The sequence below is a fragment of the Pipra filicauda genome, unplaced genomic scaffold (assembly GCF_003945595.2).
Source record: "Pipra filicauda isolate LSUMZ 115617 unplaced genomic scaffold, ASM394559v2 scaffold138_size1969278_pilon, whole genome shotgun sequence".
In the NCBI taxonomy this organism is placed as follows: domain Eukaryota; kingdom Metazoa; phylum Chordata; class Aves; order Passeriformes; family Pipridae; genus Pipra; species Pipra filicauda.
This window is the reverse complement of record NW_024103862.1, coordinates 1,213,367-1,229,350: the sequence shown is the minus strand read 5'-3', so window position 1 is coordinate 1,229,350 and position 15,984 is coordinate 1,213,367. Positions and strand designations below refer to the sequence as shown.

The following is a 15,984-nucleotide window of genomic DNA, read 5'->3' as shown; positions in this document are numbered from 1 at the left end:
GGAAAAAATAGGTTCACGTCAACCTCTTCACAGCACAAATCCAATAATTCAGTGCACAAGGACCATTAGTTCTTTGTTTTCACCTATTGCTGTCTTACTAGTAAGATGAAGAAGCAACAGTGGGAACTGAAAAGAGGAACAAGCTATTGAACACAGGCATTTAGTGAATCCAGAAGCAAAATGAGCCTGCTTTCATTAATATTTTAGTAAAACTGGATTTTTTCCCCAAATAAACAATGCTATAAAATATCACAAGTCCAACATTTGCTGGATCTTCATTAGTTTAATTGTTACAGTTTGATTTCATGGAATTTTATCAGCAACACTTTAAAGTAAGGAGAGTGTTTTTTCTTCAAATACCTTTGTGCAATAGAAACCTGGGCCTGTTTCCTGATGGTCTTTATGATATTACTTCAGGATTAACTCTTACTGCTTCTTCTAACTTCAGGTAGAAAAGTTCCTTGTTGTGAGCAGTAATTTTTGGTTGGTGATCCCAGGGCTGTGTTCCCTGCTGTACATTTGTACCTTGGGTAAGTCATCCAATCTTAAAAGCTTCGGCTCCCACCTGGGCAAATGAAGGCACCACTTTACTCTTAGATGTGGTGGTTAATAATGATGTTCCAAACTGGATGCAGATGCCACAAGAGTTGTATGGCTTGGTGGATCCTGTCCAGCCTGGACTGAGGTGTACACATAAGTACAGGGAAACATTAGTACAAGGGCAAAGCCCCTTGCAGCAGTGTGAAGGATCTGTATCAGCTCCTCAGACTTGTACTTGAGAGCTTATTAAAGGCTAATCTACAACTTTTTCTTTGTTTTTTTTTTCCTCAAATCCCTGCTAATTGGATCAGACCAGCCTTAATCTTCTTTCCAATTGACCCTAGAGATGATTAGGGACACTAAATACTTCTAGAGACTAGTCTCTTCAAGAGACTGCAACACTAGACACGTCTACAGCAAATATCCTTCAGTTATTATACTAAATAGTTATTTAGTGTCTAGCAGTGACACTAAAAGTGGTGATCTTTGCATAGACCGTTCCCTTCATGTTATGAGCAGAGGAAAAGGAGGATGATCACACAGCTCCTCAGGTCAGTCAGGCATGTAACAGCCTCTCTCTCCTTTTTTATCACTGATGTCTTCCTAGCACAGAAGTTCCAGAAATAGGGTTTTTAAGGAAGTTTTGTGAGTTGAGGTAAAACAGATGGGCTGAAATGTGGAGAGGTCAGACCAAATGAAGGCGTTATGGGAAGGCAGGGAGAGAGGTGGACAAGTAAATACCATTGGGTTGCTGAAGGAGGCCAAGTCAATGGATCAGGATCCCTCTAATAGTGTTAAAGATGACAGGATGATGGGAAATATCTGTCAAATCCCAGCATTATCAAGTTTGGAAAGGTTTGGTTAACTTAGTATGCTGGCAGCTGTAACTTGGAGAAGAGGGGTCATTAGTTGCTATCAGTTCCCTCTAGACACAATTTCACCATCAGGATCAACTGTTTTGTTATGGTTTCCTCTTAGGATAGCCTGTGAGGTTCAAGGGTGCTACTTATGGAACATCAAAGTAACTACATGAGAAAGAACATCAAACATTGCCAAAAATCAGGACAGGGATTTCAACCTTATGGAATTGTGCAGTAATGGTATATAAAGAAAAGTCAGCAAGATAAGAAATACAGTGCTTTAATGCATTTCTGTTTTGTGCATCACAATCTGATCGCATATCTGGAACCCCTAAAATGCACAAAGACCTCCAAATAATGTGGAATCAAAAGAAATTTGAACCAACCTTTGCACCTGTGAGACAAGGAGGTGGCTGAAATGGAGGATAGGATATTACCATAGAATTACTAGTCCTTTTGCTAATTTTGTATTGGGATGAAATAGGTTCTCAGAATACTGGAGTCTCATTAACTGCTTACTGATAAGCTGTCTGACTGCTTGCTTCCCATTCGGCTGGGAGAAAATTCATTTCCTACTGCCTGGCTTGAAATGCTGAATAGTTGAGCTTATTAATTTTTATCAATATACCACCGGTGGCCTGAAGACACTTTTTCTCAATTCCTTCTCCTTTTAGAGTTTTGGCAAATGCTGCTGCTCTGGCTTGCAGAGCCAAACATCTCAGGATCAGAGGTCTTGGGCTCACAGAGGGACAGGATTTTAAGAAACACAGAAAGCAGTACTGGGCTGTCAGTAGGTGGTGTTCCAGAATGGAGCTGAGTAAGGCATAACACACGAGTGAAGCCCTTTAGGTAAAGTAGAGAGTAAAAGTGATCCTGACTGTGAGGTCATGGAGACTCTTTGTTACCCCTTGCAAAAGCAGAAATAGAATTAATATCCTGTTTGACAAGCTAGATCATGGAAATAAGTTGTATGCACGTGCACGTGTGGTTTCTAGTGTAGTAATCCAGACCTGATCTGCACAGTAAAGGCTTTCCTGCAGCATGCACAGATCTCAGGCATGCCTCTAATAGGTAGAGTGTTGGACCACTTGGTTGAAGAGTCCTGTGTATGTGTCATAATCACATAAGTTAAATTCAGCTTGCTGCTTGTAGAGCTGTCAGCCTGAATGCTCTTGAAATTAAGCTTTCACAGTTTGCCATCTGGGTCCTGCATGAAGGCAAAAATGTTTCCCATCTCTAGTACCATGTATTAAGAGACAAAAATTGAAGTTTTCTATACACCTGCCAAGCCCACATCTTGGTACCAATTATGGTTGAGAGTTTTCTTGGAAAAACATCCATATTACAAAAATGAGTCTTTTTGATAGAGTACTGGATGCTTTTAGTTTAGAAGTTTGTTATGCGTGACTGACATTGCATGCCTGCCTTCATAACCGTAGTTACTCAGTTGCTCTTTACTGAGTAACTCTTTACTCAGTTCTCATTCAGACAAGAATCCTGCTCACCCAAGAGGTCTGAAGTGGCTAGTATCCGCCCTACTCAGCCCTAGTGAGGCCACAACTGGAGTACTGTGTCAGCTCTGGGCTCAGTACAAAAGAGGCACGAAGCTCCTGAAACAGGACCAATGGAGGGCAACAAAGATGATTAAGGCACTGGAGCATCTCTCTTACAAGGAAAGGCTGAGAGAGTAGAGCCTGTTCAGCCTCAAGAAGAGACGACAGAGGGGACCTCATCAGTGCCTGTAAGTATCTGAAAGGAGGATGAATCCAGGCTCTTCTCAGCGGTGCCAAGCAATAGGACAAGGGGCAACTAGCAGAGACTGATGTACAGGAGGTTCCACCTCAATATGAGGAAGAACTTCTTTACTGTGTGAGTGACTGTGCACAGATTGCCCAGAAAGGTTGTGGAGTCTCCCTCCCTGGAGGTATCCAAGAACCTTCTGGATGCAATCCTGTGCAATGTGCTTTAGGATGACCCTGCTTAGCAGGATGAGATGACCCACTGTGGTCTCTCCCTTTCAACCTGACTCATTCTGTGATTCTGTGTTAGTTAACCCTCCAACATTAGGATACATTTGTCATTGAGCTTTAATTCAGGCTGGCTTGGCCCATAGGGGTGATTTTGAGCAACCCTGAAGAATAATGTGAGGTGACTTTTATGAGTTTTTCATAGAAGTGGCTTGCACCTGCTAAAACAATAGCATTTTTTAAAAAAAGACATGAGATGATTGCCAAGAGTTTTGTTCAAACTGTAAATGCTCTTCTGCTTTACTTGCCATTTCTATCTACAGCTGAGAGTCTTTAGAAGATCCCTTTATCCTTCTGTATTTGTGAAATAATGGACAGTCCTGCGTTTGGTTTGATTGTGTGACCAGATCTAACTTGATGAGATGGCAGGGAGATAAAGTCTCCTCACAACCCTAAGGTAGGCATAGAAACATGCAATTGCTACTACTTCTGCTAACTTTGTGCCTAGATGAAAGAAATTCTCAGAATATTAGTGTCATTTACAAAACTACAAAAGGTATCTAGATTGGAGGGTGAACACAGTTATTGCAGAGCATCGATGTAATACATTTCTGTTTCGAAGTTAGTAACATAGATTTAGCTCAAAAGGGTAAGGTAAAGTATGTGCCTCACTTCACTCCAAGTTATCCTACTCTCTCCATGTAGGCCTTGCAAGCTGAAGTTCTTGGTATAGATAGATGGGAGCCAGCTAAATGAATAGGTGATTAAAGCCACTTTGAACTCCTGATTTGGGCTATCTTATGGCTGTGATGTTTATGTAGAAGTTACTTTTCTGGGTACCAGTACACACCATTGACACTTCTCACTTTCTCTAACAGTGGTGCCATGTCCCCTACATGACATCAGGGCCCTTCTAAAGGCTGGTATTCCTGTTTCAAATAAGTGTCTACAGATACTGAAACCATGGTGGTTGCTGGTGTGCTATGCACTTTATGATTGGGTATAGGAGACAAGGAGACATTTTGATAATTCTACAATGGACATTTTTTTTTTTTTAGGTTTGGTCAGGGTTTTTGTTTGTTTGTTCGTTGGTTCGGTTTGGTTTTGTTCTGTTTTGTTGTTGGTTGGTTGGTTTTTCTTTTAAAATTAGTTGTATACCTGAACCGTAGCCCTAATAAGATAATTGACAGTATCTGAAATTGTAGTTTCATGAGAAGGGCTACAGCTCTAGAGGTCTCCAGCACATCAGTGATGGTTCTTACAGACACATTTGCATCTGGTGGGAGCTGCATAACTATTTAGTTGCATATTTGTGCCTTTGCTGGTGACAATATATTAATAAGCACTTGTCCATTTATTAACAATAAATGAAAAAGAGAGAAAAAGCAAGCAAGGCTTATGTGTTTAAACTGTAGCATCAAAGAAACATATAATGAGAAAGAGGAATCAGCTTGCAAATGAGTCCTTAATTTAAAAATAAGGCAACATCATTACATAATTATATTTTTAATTATTTGACTAATTATCGACTAATTGACTATAACATGTGAAGACAGTGCTAACAAATCATGGCTTTGGGAAACGTTTACTTTCAGGATCAGTATAACACTTATTTGCACAAGCAGTAATACCAAATTGAAACATCTAGACTGCCTCAAAGCTGGATGCCATTGGTAAAAATAGGATGTGAATCTTGACTGGTTTCTTTAATTCTTTCTTCTGCAGCACATTCTTAAAATCAATGTGTAAAGACTGAGAGAAATAGCAACTGTGATTTTCAAATGAATTTTTTTTTCAGAAATTATTAGGGTATTTCTTCTAGAATCTTTCGAATAGATAATATAAAACACTGTGACACTATATTCTATCTCTTTTCTCTAGTGGACTATTTCACTGGGGTTATTATCACAACTATTTTGCTACGTTCAATGAAATTAACATTGATTCCGTTTCTTGAAATCATATGGAGACTGCAACTGCAGTCTGCCTTATTACCAAATGAGTACAGTTTGCCCTTCAATAATTCTCTAAACTCTCAAATGCCTGGGAAATAATATGCTGGAGTGTTACTGAACTGTGACTGAAGCACCATTTGTGCAAAGTGTGACAGTGCACAAATGACATTCCACAATAAAAGTTTAAATGACATTAATCTTCCACAGAGGTTCATTGACTGGGTAGATGCTTCAAATATCATATAAAGGCACTGTGGTCCCACTTCACATTATATCTGAGTGGTTCCTCTGTATCAGTCTTTTGCAAACATGTTCATTAATATTTCTGTTATATACTTAAACATAATCAATGAGAAATTAAAAAATTTAATATAATATTTATGCAACTACATCAGTGAAAAGTTTGCATTTGTATTTGCTGTAGAGAGGTCCTCTTGACAGTGGTATCATTAGGAATATAATGGTAGGCAGTGTAATCCACCCATTTTCATTCCTTGTTGACAATGGCATATGACTTGTTTTGTGGGTTTGCTCCCTTCTGCCATCTTGAATTACAATTGGCTGAAAAAGGCACAGGCTCTGACCACTGTTATTTTCTCACTTTGTCTTCGTAAGATCCCAGTACAGGGAAGGGAAATTAGGGTGACCTAAATGGAGATTTAAATTTAAATGGAGGTTTATGTTGCATGAGTTTTGGAAATTGAAGGAATGATCTTTGAGGGATTGTGAAATTTAGTGGTAGGAATATGGGGCTCAGAGCCCCATTATTTCACTTTCAAACCCTTCTCTTTTGCTTATTTGGATTTTGTTCTTTGGCCATGGCCTATCACATTTTACTTCCCTCCCTATTGAACTGTAGGTTAGAAGGGCATTGCCCCTGGTGTCACACAGGCATTTGAGAATCAGTTACTCAATATCTGCTCAGTTCTTTCAGTGAAATTTCCTGGAAGATGTCTTTCAGTGTCCAGTCTTGACTTGAAGAACTTAATTAGTGGAGAAAATATGGACCAGTGAACTCGTGATCCTGCAGCATAAATATGAGCCCATTTTTTCCTTCCTTGATTTTCATCATTTGTTTAGCTGCATGTCATTGAGCATTCTGTACTCCTCTGAAAACCAAGACCCCATCTAAACCTACCCGTGTCTTCAAAGGCCAGAATTCACCTTTCGTGGCTGTGATTTTGCTGGAAACAAGGAGAATAAATCCAGGTCCTGGCAAGAACACATGCTGTTTGGTGCAGCAGTCCTTTGCTCAGTTGCTCAGAGCCTGAACAGGGAAACACCCCCTAGGGACCAGTGGAATCCCATCTTCATCTAAGGCTAAAAATTGATTTATTTTTCATTTATCAGCAAGGAAATTGCTTTTTTTTGGGCTGTGATGAACCAACCTTCTGACAACACGTCAGAGATTAATTGCTAAAGACCAGAAGGGACTGCTATGACCATCTAATCTGCCTTCTTGCATAACATAGACCTTTGGACTTTCGCTAAATAACTCACACTTGAAGGCCACTGTATCCCTAAGGAAAACAGCCAGTCCTGATTTTATTACCGGAGCCCACTGCAACTCAGCACATTTTTCAATGAAGCTTTCTGGTAACTATTTTGTGGTCTTTTCAGTGTGTGCTGTAGAAATTAATTTTTTTCCTTTGAATTTTTTGATCAAGATCTAATCAAGGAATTGATTAGATTAATTCCTCTATACCAACTGTGAGGAGGAGACTCTTTCAAGATAATCTGCTTCCTGCTCCAGGAGGCTTCATATTTTTCTTTTGAATTGATGAGGACAGTTGAATGACAGCAATCACGAACCAGACCTCCTCCTCTTCTTTTGTGTGGTGCAGGCAGGTTCCCTGTGTGTTCTCTGGTGCTGTGAGTCTTACACATAAGTTTGTAGTGGGAGAAGAAGGCACAATTTCAGCAAAGACAGGGAACATCTCCTGGTGTTTAACCCACACAGTGGGAACCTCCCAGGGAAATGGGAACTATGGGGTTGATGACCCTCAGTCTGAAGTAGAGCTCGGATTTTAAGTCTCCCTTTCCTGGGTTTGGAAATCTGCCACCATGTTGTCGTGCAAAGTCAGGTTATCACTGTGACTGTTGCATTGTCAGAAGAATACTTAGAGTGCTGATTCCTCTCAGGAAACCTAGAGGACCAAAGAGAGAAAAAGGCATTTGAGGAGCTGAATCAGATTCCCCACAGACCAGTTATGAAGCCTTTGCTCTTACATAGGCAGCCTGAGTCACCCTCAACATTAAGTGCCTATAGCAGGTCATGAGAGTACAGTCCATGTCTACATGGACTCCAGTGGTGCTGGAGTGGTGCTGCAGTAATATTTGTGAGATGTCTGCTAGTGCAAGACGACTCTGGGGGCCAGATGAGGAAAGTCACATAGCCAAAAAAAAAAAAAAAAAAGGCAAGACAATGGAACAGTTATGGCCTGATTTCCTGTGCAGCTGCTCTTCATGCAACTGAGTCACTGTTCCTGTTAGGGCTTCTGCTTACCTTTGAGTCTCAGTCTGTGGTGGTGCATCCTCCAATTATTTATCGATAAGGACCATCTCTGCCCACACTCTATAGTCATCTGTATTTGCTGCAACAAAGATTAATAAGCTACCGGGTGATGAGTAAATATTTAACAACATTTTTCTTTGCTTTGCTTTGCATGTAAAATAAATATATTTGCAGAATATTCATTTTCCCTAGGTCTGGCAGCTTCCTAGAGTCTTTCACTTTTGACTCTCAGCAGATATGTTCATATGCTGTATCTAAAAGGATGGTGATGCAATCTTTATGTTTTGCATATAGCAAACATTATGTTTCATCCTCCTTTGAGAAAATCCGTTTCTGAGGTTTCAACTAAATGTGTCTCATCTTCATATTCAGTATGGCTCCGCTTATGCTGCAGCTTCCAAATTATTCTAACCCTTGTGTGCCTTTTTTTACTAGGATTTTTCAAGAATTTTCAAGTTCCATTTTGTTCATAGTAAAATTTATTGATAAGACAAAAGGACTTCCTTTTAGGGATTGAAATATTGATACTTTTACCTTAATGCTTATGTTTTAGTCCTCAAAATATATTACACTGTTGAATTCTTTGTTCTCTAGGTGAACATTGTTTCTTCTACAATACCTTGTTATCTGTCTTCAAGAAGAAGCGCATCAAACAAACCATTATGAACATGCCTTTCAAAAGGGATTGTAAGAAATATTTGTTTCAACTTCTGTGGAAATTATTGCCCAGGACTGTATTCGTCCTTGCCACTGGTAACTGGACTTTAATCTTCAGCTGTTATATTTGATCCTTTTCTTCTTCTGAGTCTTCTTAAGCAGAGCCCCCTTGTTGGCAGTCTACTGATTTCCCACTGCAGGCTGGTATTTGCAGAGGTTGTAGGTATCTATACCCTTAATTGGACCACACGTTTAAAATTATGTCCATTATATCTTTGTTAACTACCTAACCTTTATAAAAAGCAATTTTATCCATAATCTTTTTTAACTCTATTGTTAACAGATTAAAGCAACCTCTGTCCTCCGGAGTTAATAGTAGGGTGTAACTAGTCAATAAGTGCTACTCAACCGCACTGCAACTTCTATTGTGTGGCAGAGTCATCCTGTGAAGTCCTGCCATTCTTATCAGTTACTTCAAGCTCTTTATTTTCTAATCCCTCACTTACCCCATGTAATCACCTCAGGGTGATTACCCCATGTAATCACCTCACCTTCCTGCAGTAGGGAAGGGGTGGATATGTGTTCCTTTTTGCTTTTCCTCTCCCCACTCCTCACACAGTACTCACTAAACATGGGCAGTGTGTGGATATTCCTCATGGACTTAAGACAGAGAATCTTTGAGCTGCTCAGATGGAAGGCATGGGAATGTATCACATACCTAAATAGCTTGAAGGACGGTTAGCAGACAGTAATCCATTTCGCAAAACTCAGAGTTGCCCTCGCATTGCTCCCAACACTCTTGCTGACTCTCCAAGCATTCCCTGTACGTGCTTGTCTAGTAAAAACAGCTTTCAATAAAAAACATACAGTTCATTTTATAAAAAGATATTCTTGGAAAATAAAATACATTGAGATTGGCTTGTAAGTTCTTCATATTACCTCAATAGATGATTTCATCTGTGACCTTCTGGATCAGACTTTCTCCCAGAACAAAATTCATTCAAGAGTTTCAGTCAACAACCATTAGAAATACCACCAAAGACTCCAATTCTCCCTCTGTTTTGGTATAAGACTGTATGAACTTTAGATTTGTGATCAAAACACAACCGCTCCCAAAATTACATGTACCAGTATTTCTGTACCATATCAAAAGTACAAAGGGAAGAAGGAGGATTTTAGAAACATGAATGCAAACCCACTTAGATAATTCAAGGGCTAGGACAGTAATTAGTGAAGAGCCAGAAAGCTTCCATGTAACTCTGCATGCTCTTCAAAGTTTTGAGGTCACTTTCTTCTCTGAGTTATGAACACACAGCCTTTATTAAGGGCTGTGTGTCAATAATCTGGGCACAGAGAAGGTTCAAACTTTGGTTAGAGGAAACAATTTCTGACAGTTACATTCTGAGTTGCACTCTATGCTTTCTTCCAAAACAGTTTGTTCGCCGAAAATTGCAGACTAAGGGGGAAAATACAGTCGAAGGCAAAGCAGGAGATCCTGCCCTCTTCACTCCTTTCTTCCACCACAATTGCTAGTTATTGTACTTCACAACCCTTAAACTTACATTTGTTGCAATGGGTTTTTTTTTTTTCAGATTTTCTTTTTATTTTTAAATAAGTGTCCTACAGAATCCAGGGCCAGAAACTAATCATTGGATATGTGACTGTATTTGATGTTTTTCTAGTTCAATATCAAAAAATGGGTGTTTCCTACTCCTGATCATTTATCACAAATTTTATTTGATCAAATTGAACATTTTTAAATCGTTATTTATTACAAATTGTATTTGACTTAATTGTATGATTTCAAATTTGAAATTATACTGTCCAGACATGCTGGGTCTTGTTTCTATTGACCTAACCTTTTTGTTAGTGACCTATCTTTGTGAAGTAAGTGTTTTGCTTCTCTATGTTTTGGCTTGGCTTGCCTTCTTAAAATTTTATTTTATTTATTTTATTTTATTTTTTTTTCATTTTGTTTTATTTTATTTTTCAAGGGGAATAAAGCAAAATGATTGGTGCTTCAGGTCTCTTTGAAAGAAAGCAAAACATCACAGGGAACTTCTTTGCGCTAAAACAGAGGAGAACAAAGCCTTTGAATAAAAGACTTGAATTCCATCTGTCATTTCCACCCACTACTAAATCTACCAAAGACTAAACATTTATCCCACTGAGCTGAATACACTGATATCTAACTGCAGTGCCATTGGTCGCTGTAGAGCATAGGCTTGGCTTTTTTGTTTTTTGAAACTGTTAACATAGATTTAAGTGCAACAGAGGAGGCATGAAGCCATGAATGTTTTATTGGAGAGCTCCAGATCATCTCTCAGCAGGTGCGTCCGGTACCGTCACTTAAAAGATTAACCTCCTATCTCTGCAACAGTAATTACGACAGGAACTGTCTTATTAGGTAAAGCATATTGGATAAATTGAAACTCTATTGATAAATTCATTCAGTAAAGCTGACCTCATGGCTCCCAGGCTATATGGGAAAATCTGTGGTCTTTGTCCTTTCATGCATAGGGATCAAATGAAGAATTAGTGAGCGTCCATGTGACTTAAAGAGCATATTAAGAATGTGTCGGTTTTGCAAATGTCTAACTTCTCTGTGTACCATACAGTCTTTGGGGGCTCACTTCAACAGTCAGGCTCAATAAGACATAACACATTTTCCTTCCTTTCCTAGGAGGAATTTGCTAAGTAATCATTCCTCTGAGGCAGCTTCTTCCAAGCTTCTAAGCTTTGGTTTCAGCTTCATAACACCCTGGTGTGTCGAGCAGGTGCAGCATTTTTGCACTGGGGAGGAAAACTCGGAGGAAGGGCTGTTAATATCCAAGTTTTCAAAAGCAATGCTGGGTTTTCATGCTCTTCTACGCTTTGATCTGCTTGAGTCTCCTCACAACCAGCACTCAGGGAAGCATGATTTGGCTGTACCTCCAGTTAAAACGGTATGAATCTGGAAGTGCTCAGTGCATCTGGAGTCCAAACCTGTGGTATCTGAGGATTTAAAATCGCCGTGGAAAATACAGACCAATGTGACTGGGCTTGGGAAACATGAAAAGGCTTTGCCAAAGCTGAGAACCTAAATGCTCAGTACCTGTTCTAGCGATAGACCTATACAATTGTATTTTCCTCTTGTCTTCAGACAAAAACAAGACAACTAATTTTTCTCTTGTTTCTATTTAGCAGGATAGATCATATTATTTTCCAGACCAGAAGTACTGATTAGTTATCAGCAGCTGTCCCTGTAGAGCATTGAAAGTTATCATGATGTTTTAGAAGCAGCTTAGCAATGTGACTGTTTTGAGGGTTTTCTAGTTTAAATTGTAGAATCATAGAATGACTCAGGTTGGAGGGGACGTTAATTTTCACCTAGTTGCAATCTCCCTGCCATGGGCAGGGACACCTTTCACTAGAACAGGTTACTCAAAGCCCCATCCAGTCTGGTCTTCAACACTTTGAGGGACAGGGAGTCCACAACTTTTCTGAACAACCTGTTCCAGTGCCTCGCCACACTCACAGGGAAGAATTTCTTTCTAATAGCTAATGTAAAGCTACCTTGCTTCAGCTTAAGGCCATTGTCCTATCACTACATGCCCTTAAAAGTCCCTCTACAGCCCTCTTGTAGGCCACCTTTAGGTACTGGAAAACTGCTATAAGGTCTCCCAAGAGCCTTCTCTTCTCCAGGATTAACAACCCCAGCTCTCTCATCCTGTCTTCATAGGAGACATGATCCAGTCCTGTTATCAACTTGATGGCTCTCCTCTGGACTTGCTCCAGCAGGTTGATGTCTTTATTGTGTTGGGCATTCCAGAGCTGGACACAGCACTCCAGGTGGGATGTCATAAGAACAGAGTAGAGGGGCAGAATCACCCACCTAAACCTGCTGGTCCCACTTCTTTTGATGCAGTCCAGGATGTGGTTGTCCTTCTAGGCTGCAAGTGCACATTACCGAGTCATATTGAACTTTTCATCCACAAACACCAACAAGCCATTCTTGCCAGGACTAGTCTTTATCCATTCTCTGCCCAGCCTGTACCTGTACTTGGGATTTCCCCTGCCCAGGTGCAGCACCTTGCACTTGGCCTTGTTGAACTTCGTGAAGTTCACACAAGCCCACCTCTCAAGCCTGTCAAGGTCTGTCTGGGTGGCATTCCTTCCCTCCACTGTGGGGATAATTTCTCCAAAGTAAAACCAAAATAAAGCAACTTCAATTCTAAAGAATAATCGAGACATCGAAGGGATTGCTTTAATTTTTAAAAAACCTAACTTCAGCAGCAGAACAGACAACAAAGGGATAGGGAAACTCCACAAAAAACAATGCCTTATTTTCCAAACCTTTATTTTGTTGTCATGCCATGCCATTCACTGTAGTTACCATACATGAGAATTGTGAAAATTGGAAATCCTTTATATAGGCTAAGGAAATCATTACCGGACTATGTATTTGAAATATTAGTTCCTTGCCAGAGGTGCGTATCAGGTCAAATATTGAGAGTAGTCATCTTGGGGTATGGACCCACTCTGATGGGGAAGATATTGATGCAGCTGGTCCAGAATGTGAGGGTCAGAGGGAAGTAGATGGGTCTCCATACAGACCAAAAAGGTATCTACACAGCTTACAGTGTTCCTGGTTGCAAATTTGGAGCATGATGTTTCCTTGCTGCACATCCCCCACACTGTCCCCACCTCTGCTGTCTATACCAGGAAGGGAGGGAGTGGGAATATCCTCTGCCCCAAGTGGGATGTCTGTGACTCTGAGAGTCTTGTAGTTCTGTCACTGACATTTTTAAGATGCACTCAGAGTGTGTGTGAACATGTATGTGTAATACTTGTGGAAAAAATATCCCAGCTTATTGGAAAAGTCAAAGTGATGAAGACTTTTGGAAAAATATCGTCTTGGAAGGTCAAATGTGGGATCCGACTGACCACATAGCTGCAAAATACTAATGAAGTGCAAGAGCCAAAAGTGGGAAATATTTTATTTAACTGTCCTTTTCAGTGATAAACCTGCACTGAAAAGATATAAAAATACACTTTATCTTATAGCTTCAAGGAGTTTAAATTTGAATGTATGACATGAATATGCATGAAGTGCACATTATACCTAGATCACACCTAAGCTATTTGTCATGAGGGGAAACTTCAGGTTATAGGAAAAAAATGTGTTTAGGTGATCTGTTGGGAGGCTGCTTGGTAGAGGTGGCAGGGCTAGAAAATCTCGGATAATGATCAGCACCACGACAGGGAGAAGGTGCATATGAGAACAGGGCAAGAGGACCTAGAGTGAAAATGTACATGGTGCAATGGGTCTTTTATCTTCATACAACTGATCATGCTCCCCTTAAAAGGACTAGTCTGATTCCAGGAAAAGGGTCTACCTGTGAAGCTGTAGACCAGGTATCTCTGCATCTGATGCAAGGAATCATATGTGCTTGTCTTCCTGTGGGCTCCAGCTTCATTCCATCAGCTCTGATGGGACTGACATATAAGCAGGTAAACTTTAAAGGAGCTTTCAGAATCTCTTTCTGAGCCCGATAGTGTCTCACTCTGCCTGTAGTGGCAGTAAGTCCTAAAATTCTGACAACACTTTCTAATTGTGGCATTGGGTTATTTGTATCTTTGTTGATGTGACACAGAAAGTGTTAGGCAGATATTATGGCTCTGGTGCTGTGTGATATTACAGAAACTTTTCCCTAGCTTAAGTTATTGTTACCAAGTACTAGCATCCCAGTTTGATAGGTAAGGATTTGAGGTACAGGATCTTTAAATGACTTGCTGAAGGCCAAGCATAAAACTTGTGCTTATGGAGATATTTAGGTATTTAAGTTCCATTGAACTTAGTGGCACAGGATACCTAAATATAAATGTGGGTATGGCCCATTAGTTTTGGTAGAAGTGAAAACCAAACCCAGTGGTACCTGACTCAAGTTTCTGCTGTGATTATACTACTGTGACTGCAGTAATCTTGTCCACCTTGGATTGCCATCGTCCCAGATACCGTTACTGAAGTTCTGCGTGTAACAGCAGGAGGGTTTGGAGGACCTTCACAGACGTTGTTCTTTCTCTCAGGAATCACCCCATATGTCTCTGGTTTACAGGTTGAGGCTACACTCCTAGTGTCTTACTGGATTTGTGCTAACATAAATGCCTTTTATAGGGCAGTGAACTGAAAAACTAGAGACATAACAAGTTATAGACCAGTCAAGCACTAAACCTCTCCCTATAATTAATTTGTGAGGTGTGAGAATTGCTGTTTGTGTAGGAAGATGTGTGACAGCCTCCATGTACCATGTGTCTAGTCAAACCTGTCCATGGTTGGTTTGTCTGGATATCAGAACATCTTAAAGTTTTTCTTGGTACACAGTCCCATTGCATGAATATGCCTCTCTGCCTCATCGACTCTATCTCTTTTCAAACTCCATCTTAAAATGTATCTTTCCTCCTTTGCCTCTGCCTCTTAATTTTTCTTTCCCTCGGTCATTGGCCTTACGACCGAATGGTTTAATTTATTCACCGTGCAATATCTTTATGATGCTGTTTTCTGTAATTTATATCAGATACAAGAGAGTGGACAGTGTCATTTAATTCCATAAAGGGCTTTAGGATGCTATTTCTACAAAAGATACTTATGAAATAAAGTCATGAGTCTGCAAAATACTTACTCATGCAAATAGTTACACTAAAATTGATGGTGCTGCTTGTGTGGAGAAGTTGTTTCCAGGCTGGACCCTTATGTTTTGTACCTGGATACCTAAGCATCCAAAATGGATTGTCTTCTAAAAGTGCTCTAGGGAAGTTAAATTTTCTGACAGCTGGTTGACTTACAGCAGGTTGATTTATGGCATACTGTAACTCCAGGAAGATGCTATTTTATGGTAATGTTGGGCACTATTTACCTCAGCCAACTATAGGTGTTCCAGAAAGCTGTGTAGTTTGGAGGTTGACCACTATACAGACAGCTGCCTTCAGGAGGCCAACCAGAGCACGAATGATCAAAGCCTGCTTTTCCCAACGTACTTTATAGGAAAATTCCCCTGAAATCTGCTCTCCTTGTTGGCCACAAATAGATGCGTTCTTGAAGCCTTCTAAGGCTCAGGAGGTCTGCTTTAGCTTGGGAGAATTTTCCTGTTATCTCATTATAAAGAGGAGCCACATACTTTAAATTTATTTTAGAGCCAATGCTTTTGAAATTTATGGCTATTTTGTTTATTGTTACATACTTTTTTTTTTTTTTAGAGAGTTTTTGTCTCCTGTTAGGTGTCCAGTGTGTATTCAGCAGATTAAATTACAGGAAAAACCCAAAATTAACTCAGAATTAAAGAGGACTAGAAACCCTCAAGATTCTGGTTTTTTTTTTTTCTCTGAGTGTCCTTTCCATGTTAACCAATCTCAGCTGTGTTAAAATATTCCATGTTGGCATGTTTCATCTCCCAGAATATCTCCAGTTCACTAGGCTCAAATTATGACATGTATTCCTGAATATGAAAGCT

At 40.0% G+C, this 15,984-nt stretch overlaps 1 long non-coding RNA gene across 1 annotated transcript; it reads right to left on the bottom strand.

Moving 5' to 3' along the window:
• Nucleotides 1–6,839: 6,839 nt before the first annotated feature.
• LOC114002283 lies at nucleotides 6,840–12,167 on the bottom strand. The gene is made up of 4 exons (XR_003545822.2): nucleotides 12,125–12,167; nucleotides 9,213–9,342; nucleotides 7,829–7,916; nucleotides 6,840–7,469 (listed from the first exon to the last, which is right to left on the bottom strand). It is a non-coding gene; the product is annotated as an uncharacterized LOC114002283 (long non-coding RNA).
• Nucleotides 12,168–15,984: the final 3,817 nt, after the last annotated feature.